This window comes from Nannobrachium achirus, assembly GCF_963921795.1.
Source record: "Nannobrachium achirus genome assembly, chromosome: 2".
Classification (NCBI taxonomy): domain Eukaryota; kingdom Metazoa; phylum Chordata; class Actinopteri; order Myctophiformes; family Myctophidae; genus Nannobrachium; species Nannobrachium achirus.
In genome coordinates, this window is record NC_137811.1 from 4,260,454 (window position 1) to 4,274,953 (window position 14,500).

Sequence of the window (14,500 nt, forward strand, 5' to 3'; positions counted from 1 at the left end):
TACGAATTACGTTGCCATGGTAACGCGGATCGGGACGAAAAGTAATAGCACACCATTCTCGGCCGAGCCGCACATTTTGATGTATATTTTGCTGGGGTGGCGTAAATCATGCAGCAGTTATTACGTGCCAAAATATCCCCCATTCTAAGTCAATGGGGTTTTTTGCTGTCGTTTTTTGCGAATTACGTCGCAATGGTAACGCGTATCGGAAAGAAAAGTAATAGCACCCCATTCCCGGCCGAGCCGCACGTTTTGATGTATATATTGCGGCGGTGGCGTAAATCGTGCGGCAGTTATTACGTGCCGAAATTTTGTCGGAACATTATATATATATATATATATATATACTAGAAGAGAAAATTTCTAAGAAATTTTAAGTGTGCCTGCAGCTCGCTAAGTCTGTGCAACCTTGTGTAGCGGTTGGTGTTAGCATTAGCGTTATTTCATTTGACGCAACCCGCGTGTCTGTATGACAAACGGTTCACGAGATCAAGGGTCACTTCCTGTTTGGTGAGGGGCACTTCCTGTTTGGCGAAATAGGCCCCAATTAAGGTCATGGACGATTAATGAATTAAAGCTGCAAGCAGCGATGACCAGGCCCTCGCAGCTCTACCCACGTCACAAGGCCAGCAGCCAATCAGAAACCAAACAGGAAGTCAGCCATTTCGACTAATTAGTGGCGTTTTGGAGCATTTTTGGCCGTTATCACGGGTCGCACTTTAACGACAGTTTTTTGAGAAAAAATTGTTTTGTGAGAAAAAAAAATTGAGAAAAAAACTTTTGAGAAAAAGAAATTTTGAAAAAAAAATTGTGAGAAAAAAAAATCTTGAGAAAAAAAATGTGAGAAAAAAAAATGTTGAGAAAAAATAATTTTGAGAAAACAATTTTGAGAAAAAAAAATTTTGAGAAAAAAAAAATTGAGAAAAAAATTTTTTGAGAAAAAAAAAAATTGAGAAAAAAATGTTGAGAAAAAACATTTTTTGAGAAAAAAAAAATTTTGAGAAAAAAAATTGAGAAAAAAAATGAGAAAAAAAAATTTGAGAAAAAAAAAATTGAGAAAAAAAAATTTGAGAAAAAAAAAATTTGAGAAAAAAAAATTTGAGAAAAAAAAATTTTGAGAAAAAAAAAATTTGAGAAAAAAAAATTTGAGAAAAAAAAAAATTGAGAAAAAAAAAATTGAGAAAAAAAGAAAAGGTATGACACCAGCCGCAAGTCTGTACGACAAACGGTTCATGAGTTATAGAGGCACTTCCTGTTTGGTGAAGGGCACTTCCTGTTAAAGAGGGGGCGAGGCTTAATCAATTACAGCTCATCCCTATTGGTCGGAAAAAGACCAAAGTTGTGTGAGCATTTTACATTTTAAATGACGTTGCTAGGCAAAAGTATGGCAGAGTTATGTGGCGCCAAAGTTTCTGGGTTTTTTTCGGAGTCCCCCATTCAAAGTCAATGGAGTTTTTGGGCGTTGTTTTTTGCGAATTACATCGCAATCGGAAAGCGGATCGGAAAGAAAAGTAATAGCACACCATTCCCGGCCGAGCCGCACATTTTGATGTATATATTGCGGGGGTGGCGTAAATCGTGCGGCAGTTATTACGTGCCGAAGTTTCCCCCATTCTAAGTCAATGGGGTTTTTGGGCGTCGTTTTTTGCGAATTACGTCGCCATGGTAACGCGGATCGGAAAGAAAAGTAATAGCACCCCATTCCCGGCCGAGCCACACGTTTTGATGTATTGCGGGGGTAGTGTAAATTGTGCGGCAGTTATTACGCGGCGAAATTTGTGGCGACATTACTTATACTAGAAAAGAAAATTTCTAAGAAATTTTAAGTGTGCCTGCAGCTCGCTAAGTGTGTGCAACTTTGTATAGCAGTTGGTGTTAGCATTAGCATTTGTTAGCATTTGTTAGCATTAGCAATTGTTGGCATTATCATTAGCATTTTTTAACATTAGCATTTGTTAGCATTAGCATTTGTTAGCATTAGCATTAGTGGTTAGCCGTTGGGACTGTGGGACCACCCACCGAGTTTGAGACCAGTAACGTGTTGGGAAGTGGAGACATGGCTGTTTAAAGCCCAGTCAATAGGAAGGCAGAGGGGGCGGGGCTTAAGCAATTACAGATAATTCCTATTGGCCATGTAAGTACACACAGCGAGTTTCGAGACGGTACCATGCTGCAAACTGGAGATATAGCTGTTTAAAGCTCAACCAATAGGAAGATAGGGGCGGGGCTTAAGTAATAAGTCCCTATTGGCCGTTTAAGTCCAGACACCAAGTTTCAAGACGGTACCATGCTGTGAACTGGAGTAGTGGCTGTTTAAAACCCAGCCAATAGGAATACACAGGGGGCGGGGCTTAATCAATTACAGCTCATCCCTATTGGCCGGAAAAAGACCAAAGTTGTGTGTGCATTTTAAAGTTTAAATTAAGTTGCTAGGCAAAAGTATGGCAGAGTTATGTGGCGCCAAAGTTTCTGTTTTTTTTTCAGAGTCCCCCATTCAAAGTCAATGGGGGTTTTAGCGCGTAGTTTTTTACGAATTACGTTGCCATGGTAACGCGGATCGGGACGAAAAGTAATAGCACACCATTCTCGGCCGAGCCGCACATTTTGATGTATATTTTGCTGGGGTGGCGTAAATCATGCAGCAGTTATTACGTGCCAAAATATCCCCCATTCTAAGTCAATGGGGTTTTTTGCTGTCGTTTTTTGCGAATTACGTCGCAATGGTAACGCGGATCGGAAAGAAAAGTAATAGCACCCCATTCCCGGCCGAGCCGCACGTTTTGATGTATATATTGCGGCGGTGGCGTAAATCGTGCGGCAGTTATTACGTGCCGAAATTTTGTCGGAACATTATATATATATATATATATATATACTAGAAGAGAAAATTTCTAAGAAATTTTAAGTGTGCCTGCAGCTCGCTAAGTCTGTGCAACCTTGTGTAGCGGTTGGTGTTAGCATTAGCGTTATTTCATTTGACGCAACCCGCGTGTCTGTATGACAAACGGTTCACGAGATCAAGGGTCACTTCCTGTTTGGTGAGGGGCACTTCCTGTTTGGCGAAATAGGCCCCAATTAAGGTCATGGACGATTAATGAATTAAAGCTGCAAGCAGCGATGACCAGGCCCTCGCAGCTCTACCCACGTCACAAGGCCAGCAGCCAATCAGAAACCAAACAGGAAGTCAGCCATTTCGACTAATTAGTGGCGTTTTGGAGCATTTTTGGCCGTTATCACGGGTCGCACTTTAACGACAGTTTTTTGAGAAAAAATTGTTTTGTGAGAAAAAAAAATTGAGAAAAAAACTTTTGAGAAAAAGAAATTTTGAAAAAAAAATTGTGAGAAAAAAAAATCTTGAGAAAAAAAATGTGAGAAAAAAAAATGTTGAGAAAAAATAATTTTGAGAAAACAATTTTGAGAAAAAAAAATTTTGAGAAAAAAAAAATTGAGAAAAAAATTTTTTGAGAAAAAAAAAAATTGAGAAAAAAATGTTGAGAAAAAACATTTTTTGAGAAAAAAAAAATTTTGAGAAAAAAAATTGAGAAAAAAAATGAGAAAAAAAAATTTGAGAAAAAAAAAATTGAGAAAAAAAAATTTGAGAAAAAAAAAATTTGAGAAAAAAAAATTTGAGAAAAAAAAATTTTGAGAAAAAAAAAATTTGAGAAAAAAAAATTTGAGAAAAAAAAAAATTGAGAAAAAAAAAATTGAGAAAAAAAGAAAAGGTATGACACCAGCCGCAAGTCTGTACGACAAACGGTTCATGAGTTATAGAGGCACTTCCTGTTTGGTGAAGGGCACTTCCTGTTAAAGAGGGGGCGAGGCTTAATCAATTACAGCTCATCCCTATTGGTCGGAAAAAGACCAAAGTTGTGTGAGCATTTTACATTTTAAATGACGTTGCTAGGCAAAAGTATGGCAGAGTTATGTGGCGCCAAAGTTTCTGGGTTTTTTTCGGAGTCCCCCATTCAAAGTCAATGGAGTTTTTGGGCGTTGTTTTTTGCGAATTACATCGCAATCGGAAAGCGGATCGGAAAGAAAAGTAATAGCACACCATTCCCGGCCGAGCCGCACATTTTGATGTATATATTGCGGGGGTGGCGTAAATCGTGCGGCAGTTATTACGTGCCGAAGTTTCCCCCATTCTAAGTCAATGGGGTTTTTGGGCGTCGTTTTTTGCGAATTACGTCGCCATGGTAACGCGGATCGGAAAGAAAAGTAATAGCACCCCATTCCCGGCCGAGCCACACGTTTTGATGTATTGCGGGGGTAGTGTAAATTGTGCGGCAGTTATTACGCGGCGAAATTTGTGGCGACATTACTTATACTAGAAAAGAAAATTTCTAAGAAATTTTAAGTGTGCCTGCAGCTCGCTAAGTGTGTGCAACTTTGTATAGCAGTTGGTGTTAGCATTAGCATTTGTTAGCATTTGTTAGCATTAGCAATTGTTGGCATTATCATTAGCATTTTTTAACATTAGCATTTGTTAGCATTAGCATTTGTTAGCATTAGCATTAGTGGTTAGCCGTTGGGACTGTGGGACCACCCACCGAGTTTGAGACCAGTAACGTGTTGGGAAGTGGAGACATGGCTGTTTAAAGCCCAGTCAATAGGAAGGCAGAGGGGGCGGGGCTTAAGCAATTACAGATAATTCCTATTGGCCATGTAAGTACACACAGCGAGTTTCGAGACGGTACCATGCTGCAAACTGGAGATATAGCTGTTTAAAGCTCAACCAATAGGAAGATAGGGGCGGGGCTTAAGTAATAAGTCCCTATTGGCCGTTTAAGTCCAGACACCAAGTTTCAAGACGGTACCATGCTGTGAACTGGAGTAGTGGCTGTTTAAAACCCAGCCAATAGGAATACACAGGGGGCGGGGCTTAATCAATTACAGCTCATCCCTATTGGCCGGAAAAAGACCAAAGTTGTGTGTGCATTTTAAAGTTTAAATTAAGTTGCTAGGCAAAAGTATGGCAGAGTTATGTGGCGCCAAAGTTTCTGTTTTTTTTTCAGAGTCCCCCATTCAAAGTCAATGGGGGTTTTAGCGCGTAGTTTTTTACGAATTACGTTGCCATGGTAACGCGGATCGGGACGAAAAGTAATAGCACACCATTCTCGGCCGAGCCGCACATTTTGATGTATATTTTGCTGGGGTGGCGTAAATCATGCAGCAGTTATTACGTGCCAAAATATCCCCCATTCTAAGTCAATGGGGTTTTTTGCTGTCGTTTTTTGCGAATTACGTCGCAATGGTAACGCGTATCGGAAAGAAAAGTAATAGCACCCCATTCCCGGCCGAGCCGCACGTTTTGATGTATATATTGCGGCGGTGGCGTAAATCGTGCGGCAGTTATTACGTGCCGAAATTTTGTCGGAACATTATATATATATATATATATATATACTAGAAGAGAAAATTTCTAAGAAATTTTAAGTGTGCCTGCAGCTCGCTAAGTCTGTGCAACCTTGTGTAGCGGTTGGTGTTAGCATTAGCGTTATTTCATTTGACGCAACCCGCGTGTCTGTATGACAAACGGTTCACGAGATCAAGGGTCACTTCCTGTTTGGTGAGGGGCACTTCCTGTTTGGCGAAATAGGCCCCAATTAAGGTCATGGACGATTAATGAATTAAAGCTGCAAGCAGCGATGACCAGGCCCTCGCAGCTCTACCCACGTCACAAGGCCAGCAGCCAATCAGAAACCAAACAGGAAGTCAGCCATTTCGACTAATTAGTGGCGTTTTGGAGCATTTTTGGCCGTTATCACGGGTCGCACTTTAACGACAGTTTTTTGAGAAAAAATTGTTTTGTGAGAAAAAAAAATTGAGAAAAAAACTTTTGAGAAAAAGAAATTTTGAAAAAAAAATTGTGAGAAAAAAAAATCTTGAGAAAAAAAATGTGAGAAAAAAAAATGTTGAGAAAAAATAATTTTGAGAAAACAATTTTGAGAAAAAAAAATTTTGAGAAAAAAAAAATTGAGAAAAAAATTTTTTGAGAAAAAAAAAATTGAGAAAAAAATGTTGAGAAAAAACATTTTTTGAGAAAAAAAAATTTTTGAGAAAAAAAATTGAGAAAAAAAATGTGAGAAAAAAAAATTTGAGAAAAAAAAAATTGAGAAAAAAAAATTTGAGAAAAAAAAAATTTGAGAAAAAAAAATTTGAGAAAAAAAAATTTTGAGAAAAAAAAAATTTGAGAAAAAAAAATTTGAGAAAAAAAAAAATTGAGAAAAAAAAAATTGAGAAAAAAAGAAAAGGTATGACACCAGCCGCAAGTCTGTACGACAAACGGTTCATGAGTTATAGAGGCACTTCCTGTTTGGTGAAGGGCACTTCCTGTTAAAGAGGGGGCGAGGCTTAATCAATTACAGCTCATCCCTATTGGTCGGAAAAAGACCAAAGTTGTGTGAGCATTTTACATTTTAAATGACGTTGCTAGGCAAAAGTATGGCAGAGTTATGTGGCGCCAAAGTTTCTGGGTTTTTTTCGGAGTCCCCCATTCAAAGTCAATGGAGTTTTTGGGCGTTGTTTTTTGCGAATTACATCGCAATCGGAAAGCGGATCGGAAAGAAAAGTAATAGCACACCATTCCCGGCCGAGCCGCACATTTTGATGTATATATTGCGGGGGTGGCGTAAATCGTGCGGCAGTTATTACGTGCCGAAGTTTCCCCCATTCTAAGTCAATGGGGTTTTTTGGCGTCGTTTTTTGCGAATTACGTCGCAATGGTAACGCGGATCGGAAAGAAAAGTAATAGCACACCATTCCCGGCCGAGCCGCACGTTTTGATGTATATATTGCGGCGGTGGCGTAAATTGTGCGGCAGTTATTACGTGCAGAAATTCGTGGCGAAAGACTTAATTAATGACTTAAGTATGGCGGATTACAATAAGTGTTTTGCTATTGCATAGCAGGCACACTTAATCAGCCGTCTTAGTTACAGGCTATGCTAAAATAACACAATAACACAAGAGTCAGTGACGAGAGTCAGAGATGAGAGAGTGCTGGAGGCAGTGGCGTGCAGAGAGAATTGGAGGGGCAGGTGCTAAAGTCCAAGAGGGGCACCTTTTGCCGGCGGCCAGGGGGCGCCGGCGGAATTTTGTTGGCACATAAATAGCCATATTTAGAGGAATATCGCATTTTAAAATAATAGGAATACAGGATTATACTCAGGGGTGCACTTAACTTTTGTGGGCTAGCACCTGAAGGCTACAGTGCAAGTGTGGGAGCGTGTCGCTGTTACTACATCTTTTTGACACCCGACTCTAACCCTCACCCTAACCTTAACCTCCGTGGAGTGAGTCGCTAACCCTCCGGTTGAAATGATGGGCGTTCACAAAAGCGAGATTTCCCCACAAGCGTTTCAGTGCTGATGTGCAGCAGTGCCATGTAAATATTTTTGGTGCATTTAAAAGCAATGAATAGATGAAGAACTAGAAGAGAAAATTTCTAAGAAATTTTAAGTGTGCCTGCAGCTCGCTAAGTCTGTGCAACCTTGTGTAGCGGTTGGTGTTAGCATTAGCGTTATTTCATTTGACGCAACCCGCGTGTCTGTATGACAAACGGTTCACGAGATCAAGGGTCACTTCCTGTTTGGTGAGGGGCACTTCCTGTTTGGCGAAATAGGCCCCAATTAAGGTCATGGACGATTAATGAATTAAAGCTGCAAGCAGCGATGACCAGGCCCTCGCAGCTCTACCCACGTCACAAGGCCAGCAGCCAATCAGAAACCAAACAGGAAGTCAGCCATTTCGACTAATTAGTGGCGTTTTGGAGCATTTTTGGCCGTTATCACGGGTCGCACTTTAACGACAGTTTTTTGAGAAAAAATTGTTTTGTGAGAAAAAAAAATTGAGAAAAAAACTTTTGAGAAAAAGAAATTTTGAAAAAAAAATTGTGAGAAAAAAAAATCTTGAGAAAAAAAATGTGAGAAAAAAAAATGTTGAGAAAAAATAATTTTGAGAAAACAATTTTGAGAAAAAAAAATTTTGAGAAAAAAAAAATTGAGAAAAAAAATTTTTGAGAAAAAAAAAATTGAGAAAAAAATGTTGAGAAAAAACATTTTTTGAGAAAAAAAAATTTTTGAGAAAAAAAATTGAGAAAAAAAATGAGAAAAAAAAATTTGAGAAAAAAAAAATTGAGAAAAAAAAATTTGAGAAAAAAAAAATTTGAGAAAAAAAAATTTGAGAAAAAAAAATTTTGAGAAAAAAAAAATTTGAGAAAAAAAAATTTGAGAAAAAAAAAATTGAGAAAAAAAAATTGAGAAAAAAAGAAAAGGTATGACACCAGCCGCAAGTCTGTACGACAAACGGTTCATGAGTTATAGAGGCACTTCCTGTTTGGTGAAGGGCACTTCCTGTTAAAGAGGGGGCGAGGCTTAATCAATTACAGCTCATCCCTATTGGTCGGAAAAAGACCAAAGTTGTGTGAGCATTTTACATTTTAAATGACGTTGCTAGGCAAAAGTATGGCAGAGTTATGTGGCGCCAAAGTTTCTGGTTTTTTTTCGGAGTCCCCCATTCAAAGTCAATGGAGTTTTTGGGCGTTGTTTTTTGCGAATTACATCGCAATCGGAAAGCGGATCGGAAAGAAAAGTAATAGCACACCATTCCCGGCCGAGCCGCACATTTTGATGTATATATTGCGGGGGTGGCGTAAATCGTGCGGCAGTTATTACGTGCCGAAGTTTCCCCCATTCTAAGTCAATGGGGTTTTTGGGCGTCGTTTTTTGCGAATTACGTCGCCATGGTAACGCGGATCGGAAAGAAAAGTAATAGCACCCCATTCCCGGCCGAGCCACACGTTTTGATGTATTGCGGGGGTAGCGTAAATTGTGCGGCAGTTATTACGCGGCGAAATTTGTGGCGACATTACTTATACTAGAAAAGAAAATTTCTAAGAAATTTTAAGTGTGCCTGCAGCTCGCTAAGTGTGTGCAACTTTGTATAGCAGTTGGTGTTAGCATTAGCATTTGTTAGCATTTGTTAGCATTAGCAATTGTTGGCATTATCATTAGCATTTTTTAACATTAGCATTTGTTAGCATTAGCATTTGTTAGCATTAGCATTAGTGGTTAGCCGTTGGGACTGTGGGACCACCCACCGAGTTTGAGACCAGTAACGTGTTGGGAAGTGGAGACATGGCTGTTTAAAGCCCAGTCAATAGGAAGGCAGAGGGGGCGGGGCTTAAGCAATTACAGATAATTCCTATTGGCCATGTAAGTACACACAGCGAGTTTCGAGACGGTACCATGCTGCAAACTGGAGATATAGCTGTTTAAAGCTCAACCAATAGGAAGATAGGGGCGGGGCTTAAGTAATAAGTCCCTATTGGCCGTTTAAGTCCAGACACCAAGTTTCAAGACGGTACCATGCTGTGAACTGGAGTAGTGGCTGTTTAAAACCCAGCCAATAGGAATACACAGGGGGCGGGGCTTAATCAATTACAGCTCATCCCTATTGGCCGGAAAAAGACCAAAGTTGTGTGTGCATTTTAAAGTTTAAATTAAGTTGCTAGGCAAAAGTATGGCAGAGTTATGTGGCGCCAAAGTTTCTGTTTTTTTTTCAGAGTCCCCCATTCAAAGTCAATGGGGGTTTTAGCGCGTAGTTTTTTACGAATTACGTTGCCATGGTAACGCGGATCGGGACGAAAAGTAATAGCACACCATTCTCGGCCGAGCCGCACATTTTGATGTATATTTTGCTGGGGTGGCGTAAATCATGCAGCAGTTATTACGTGCCAAAATATCCCCCATTCTAAGTCAATGGGGTTTTTTGGTGTCGTTTTTTGCGAATTACGTCGCAATGGTAACGCGGATCGGAAAGAAAAGTAATAGCACCCCATTCCCGGCCGAGCCGCACGTTTTGATGTATATATTGCGGCGGTGGCGTAAATCGTGCGGCAGTTATTACGTGCCGAAATTTTGTCGGAACATTATATATATATATATATATATATACTAGAAGAGAAAATTTCTAAGAAATTTTAAGTGTGCCTGCAGCTCGCTAAGTCTGTGCAACCTTGTGTAGCGGTTGGTGTTAGCATTAGCGTTATTTCATTTGACGCAACCCGCGTGTCTGTATGACAAACGGTTCACGAGATCAAGGGTCACTTCCTGTTTGGTGAGGGGCACTTCCTGTTTGGCGAAATAGGCCCCAATTAAGGTCATGGACGATTAATGAATTAAAGCTGCAAGCAGCGATGACCAGGCCCTCGCAGCTCTACCCACGTCACAAGGCCAGCAGCCAATCAGAAACCAAACAGGAAGTCAGCCATTTCGACTAATTAGTGGCGTTTTGGAGCATTTTTGGCCGTTATCACGGGTCGCACTTTAACGACAGTTTTTTGAGAAAAAATTGTTTTGTGAGAAAAAAAAATTGAGAAAAAAACTTTTGAGAAAAAGAAATTTTGAAAAAAAAATTGTGAGAAAAAAAAATCTTGAGAAAAAAAATGTGAGAAAAAAAATGTTGAGAAAAAATAATTTTGAGAAAACAATTTTGAGAAAAAAAAATTTTGAGAAAAAAAAAATTGAGAAAAAAATTTTTTGAGAAAAAAAAAAATTGAGAAAAAAATGTTGAGAAAAAACATTTTTTGAGAAAAAAAAATTTTTGAGAAAAAAAATGTGAGAAAAAAAAATTTGAGAAAAAAAAAATTGAGAAAAAAAAATTTGAGAAAAAAAAAATTTGAGAAAAAAAAAATTGAGAAAAAAAAATTTTGAGAAAAAAAAAATTTGAGAAAAAAAAATTTGAGAAAAAAAAAAATTGAGAAAAAAAAAATTGAGAAAAAAAGAAAAGGTATGACACCAGCCGCAAGTCTGTACGACAAACGGTTCATGAGTTATAGAGGCACTTCCTGTTTGGTGAAGGGCACTTCCTGTTAAAGAGGGGGCGAGGCTTAATCAATTACAGCTCATCCCTATTGGTCGGAAAAAGACCAAAGTTGTGTGAGCATTTTACATTTTAAATGACGTTGCTAGGCAAAAGTATGGCAGAGTTATGTGGCGCCAAAGTTTCTGGGTTTTTTTCGGAGTCCCCCATTCAAAGTCAATGGAGTTTTTGGGCGTTGTTTTTTGCGAATTACATCGCAATCGGAAAGCGGATCGGAAAGAAAAGTAATAGCACACCATTCCCGGCCGAGCCGCACATTTTGATGTATATATTGCGGGGGTGGCGTAAATCGTGCGGCAGTTATTACGTGCCGAAGTTTCCCCCATTCTAAGTCAATGGGGTTTTTTGGCGTCGTTTTTTGCGAATTACGTCGCAATGGTAACGCGGATCGGAAAGAAAAGTAATAGCACACCATTCCCGGCCGAGCCGCACGTTTTGATGTATATATTGCGGCGGTGGCGTAAATTGTGCGGCAGTTATTACGTGCAGAAATTCGTGGCGAAAGACTTAATTAATGACTTAAGTATGGCGGATTACAATAAGTGTTTTGCTATTGCATAGCAGGCACACTTAATCAGCCGTCTTAGTTACAGGCTATGCTAAAATAACACAATAACACAAGAGTCAGTGACGAGAGTCAGAGATGAGAGAGTGCTGGAGGCAGTGGCGTGCAGAGAGAATTGGAGGGGCAGGTGCTAAAGTCCAAGAGGGGCACCTTTTGCCGGCGGCCAGGGGGCGCCGGCGGAATTTTGTTGGCACATAAATAGCCATATTTAGAGGAATATCGCATTTTAAAATAATAGGAATACAGGATTATACTCAGGGGTGCACTTAACTTTTGTGGGCTAGCACCTGAAGGCTACAGTGCAAGTGTGGGAGCGTGTCGCTGTTACTACATCTTTTTGACACCCGACTCTAACCCTCACCCTAACCTTAACCTCCGTGGAGTGAGTCGCTAACCCTCCGGTTGAAATGATGGGCGTTCACAAAAGCGAGATTTCCCCACAAGCGTTTCAGTGCTGATGTGCAGCAGTGCCATGTAAATATTTTTGGTGCATTTAAAAGCAATGAATAGATGAAGAACTAGAAGAGAAAATTTCTAAGAAATTTTAAGTGTGCCTGCAGCTCGCTAAGTCTGTGCAACCTTGTGTAGCGGTTGGTGTTAGCATTAGCGTTATTTCATTTGACGCAACCCGCGTGTCTGTATGACAAACGGTTCACGAGATCAAGGGTCACTTCCTGTTTGGTGAGGGGCACTTCCTGTTTGGCGAAATAGGCCCCAATTAAGGTCATGGACGATTAATGAATTAAAGCTGCAAGCAGCGATGACCAGGCCCTCGCAGCTCTACCCACGTCACAAGGCCAGCAGCCAATCAGAAACCAAACAGGAAGTCAGCCATTTCGACTAATTAGTGGCGTTTTGGAGCATTTTTGGCCGTTATCACGGGTCGCACTTTAACGACAGTTTTTTGAGAAAAAATTGTTTTGTGAGAAAAAAAAATTGAGAAAAAAACTTTTGAGAAAAAAACTTTTGAGAAAAAGAAATTTTGAAAAAAAAAAATCTTGAGAAAAAAAATGTGAGAAAAAAAAATGTTGAGAAAAAATAATTTTGAGAAAACAATTTTGAGAAAAAAAAATTTTGAGAAAAAAAAAATTGAGAAAAAAATTTTTTGAGAAAAAAAAAATTGAGAAAAAAATGTTGAGAAAAAACATTTTTTGAGAAAAAAAAATTTTTGAGAAAAAAAATTGAGAAAAAAAATGAGAAAAAAAAATTTGAGAAAAAAAAAATTGAGAAAAAAAAATTTGAGAAAAAAAAAATTTGAGAAAAAGAAATTTGAGAAAAAAAAATTTTGAGAAAAAAAAAATTTGAGAAAAAAAAATTTGAGAAAAAAAAAAATTGAGAAAAAAAAAATTGAGAAAAAAAGAAAAGGTATGACACCAGCCGCAAGTCTGTACGACAAACGGTTCATGAGTTATAGAGGCACTTCCTGTTTGGTGAAGGGCACTTCCTGTTAAAGAGGGGGCGAGGCTTAATCAATTACAGCTCATCCCTATTGGTCGGAAAAAGACCAAAGTTGTGTGAGCATTTTACATTTTAAATGACGTTGCTAGGCAAAAGTATGGCAGAGTTATGTGGCGCCAAAGTTTCTGGGTTTTTTTCGGAGTCCCCCATTCAAAGTCAATGGAGTTTTTGGGCGTTGTTTTTTGCGAATTACATCGCAATCGGAAAGCGGATCGGAAAGAAAAGTAATAGCACACCATTCCCGGCCGAGCCGCACATTTTGATGTATATATTGCGGGGGTGGCGTAAATCGTGCGGCAGTTATTACGTGCCGAAGTTTCCCCCATTCTAAGTCAATGGGGTTTTTGGGCGTCGTTTTTTGCGAATTACGTCGCCATGGTAACGCGGATCGGAAAGAAAAGTAATAGCACCCCATTCCCGGCCGAGCCACACGTTTTGATGTATTGCGGGGGTAGCGTAAATTGTGCGGCAGTTATTACGCGGCGAAATTTGTGGCGACATTACTTATACTAGAAAAGAAAATTTCTAAGAAATTTTAAGTGTGCCTGCAGCTCGCTAAGTGTGTGCAACTTTGTATAGCAGTTGGTGTTAGCATTAGCATTTGTTAGCATTTGTTAGCATTAGCAATTGTTGGCATTATCATTAGCATTTTTTAACATTAGCATTTGTTAGCATTAGCATTTGTTAGCATTAGCATTAGTGGTTAGCCGTTGGGACTGTGGGACCACCCACCGAGTTTGAGACCAGTAACGTGTTGGGAAGTGGAGACATGGCTGTTTAAAGCCCAGTCAATAGGAAGGCAGAGGGGGCGGGGCTTAAGCAATTACAGATAATTCCTATTGGCCATGTAAGTACACACAGCGAGTTTCGAGACGGTACCATGCTGCAAACTGGAGATATAGCTGTTTAAAGCTCAACCAATAGGAAGATAGGGGCGGGGCTTAAGTAATAAGTCCCTATTGGCCGTTTAAGTCCAGACACCAAGTTTCAAGACGGTACCATGCTGTGAACTGGAGTAGTGGCTGTTTAAAACCCAGCCAATAGGAATACACAGGGGGCGGGGCTTAATCAATTACAGCTCATCCCTATTGGCCGGAAAAAGACCAAAGTTGTGTGTGCATTTTAAAGTTTAAATTAAGTTGCTAGGCAAAAGTATGGCAGAGTTATGTGGCGCCAAAGTTTCTGTTTTTTTTTCAGAGTCCCCCATTCAAAGTCAATGGGGGTTTTAGCGCGTAGTTTTTTACGAATTACGTTGCCATGGTAACGCGGATCGGGACGAAAAGTAATAGCACACCATTCTCGGCCGAGCCGCACATTTTGATGTATATTTTGCTGGGGTGGCGTAAATCATGCAGCAGTTATTACGTGCCAAAATATCCCCCATTCTAAGTCAATGGGGTTTTTTGGTGTCGTTTTTTGCGAATTACGTCGCAATGGTAACGCGGATCGGAAAGAAAAGTAATAGCACCCCATTCCCGGCCGAGCCGCACGTTTTGATGTATATATTGCGGCGGTGGCGTAAATCGTGCGGCAGTTATTACGTGCCGAAATTTTGTCGGAACATTATATATATATATATATATATATACTAGAAGAG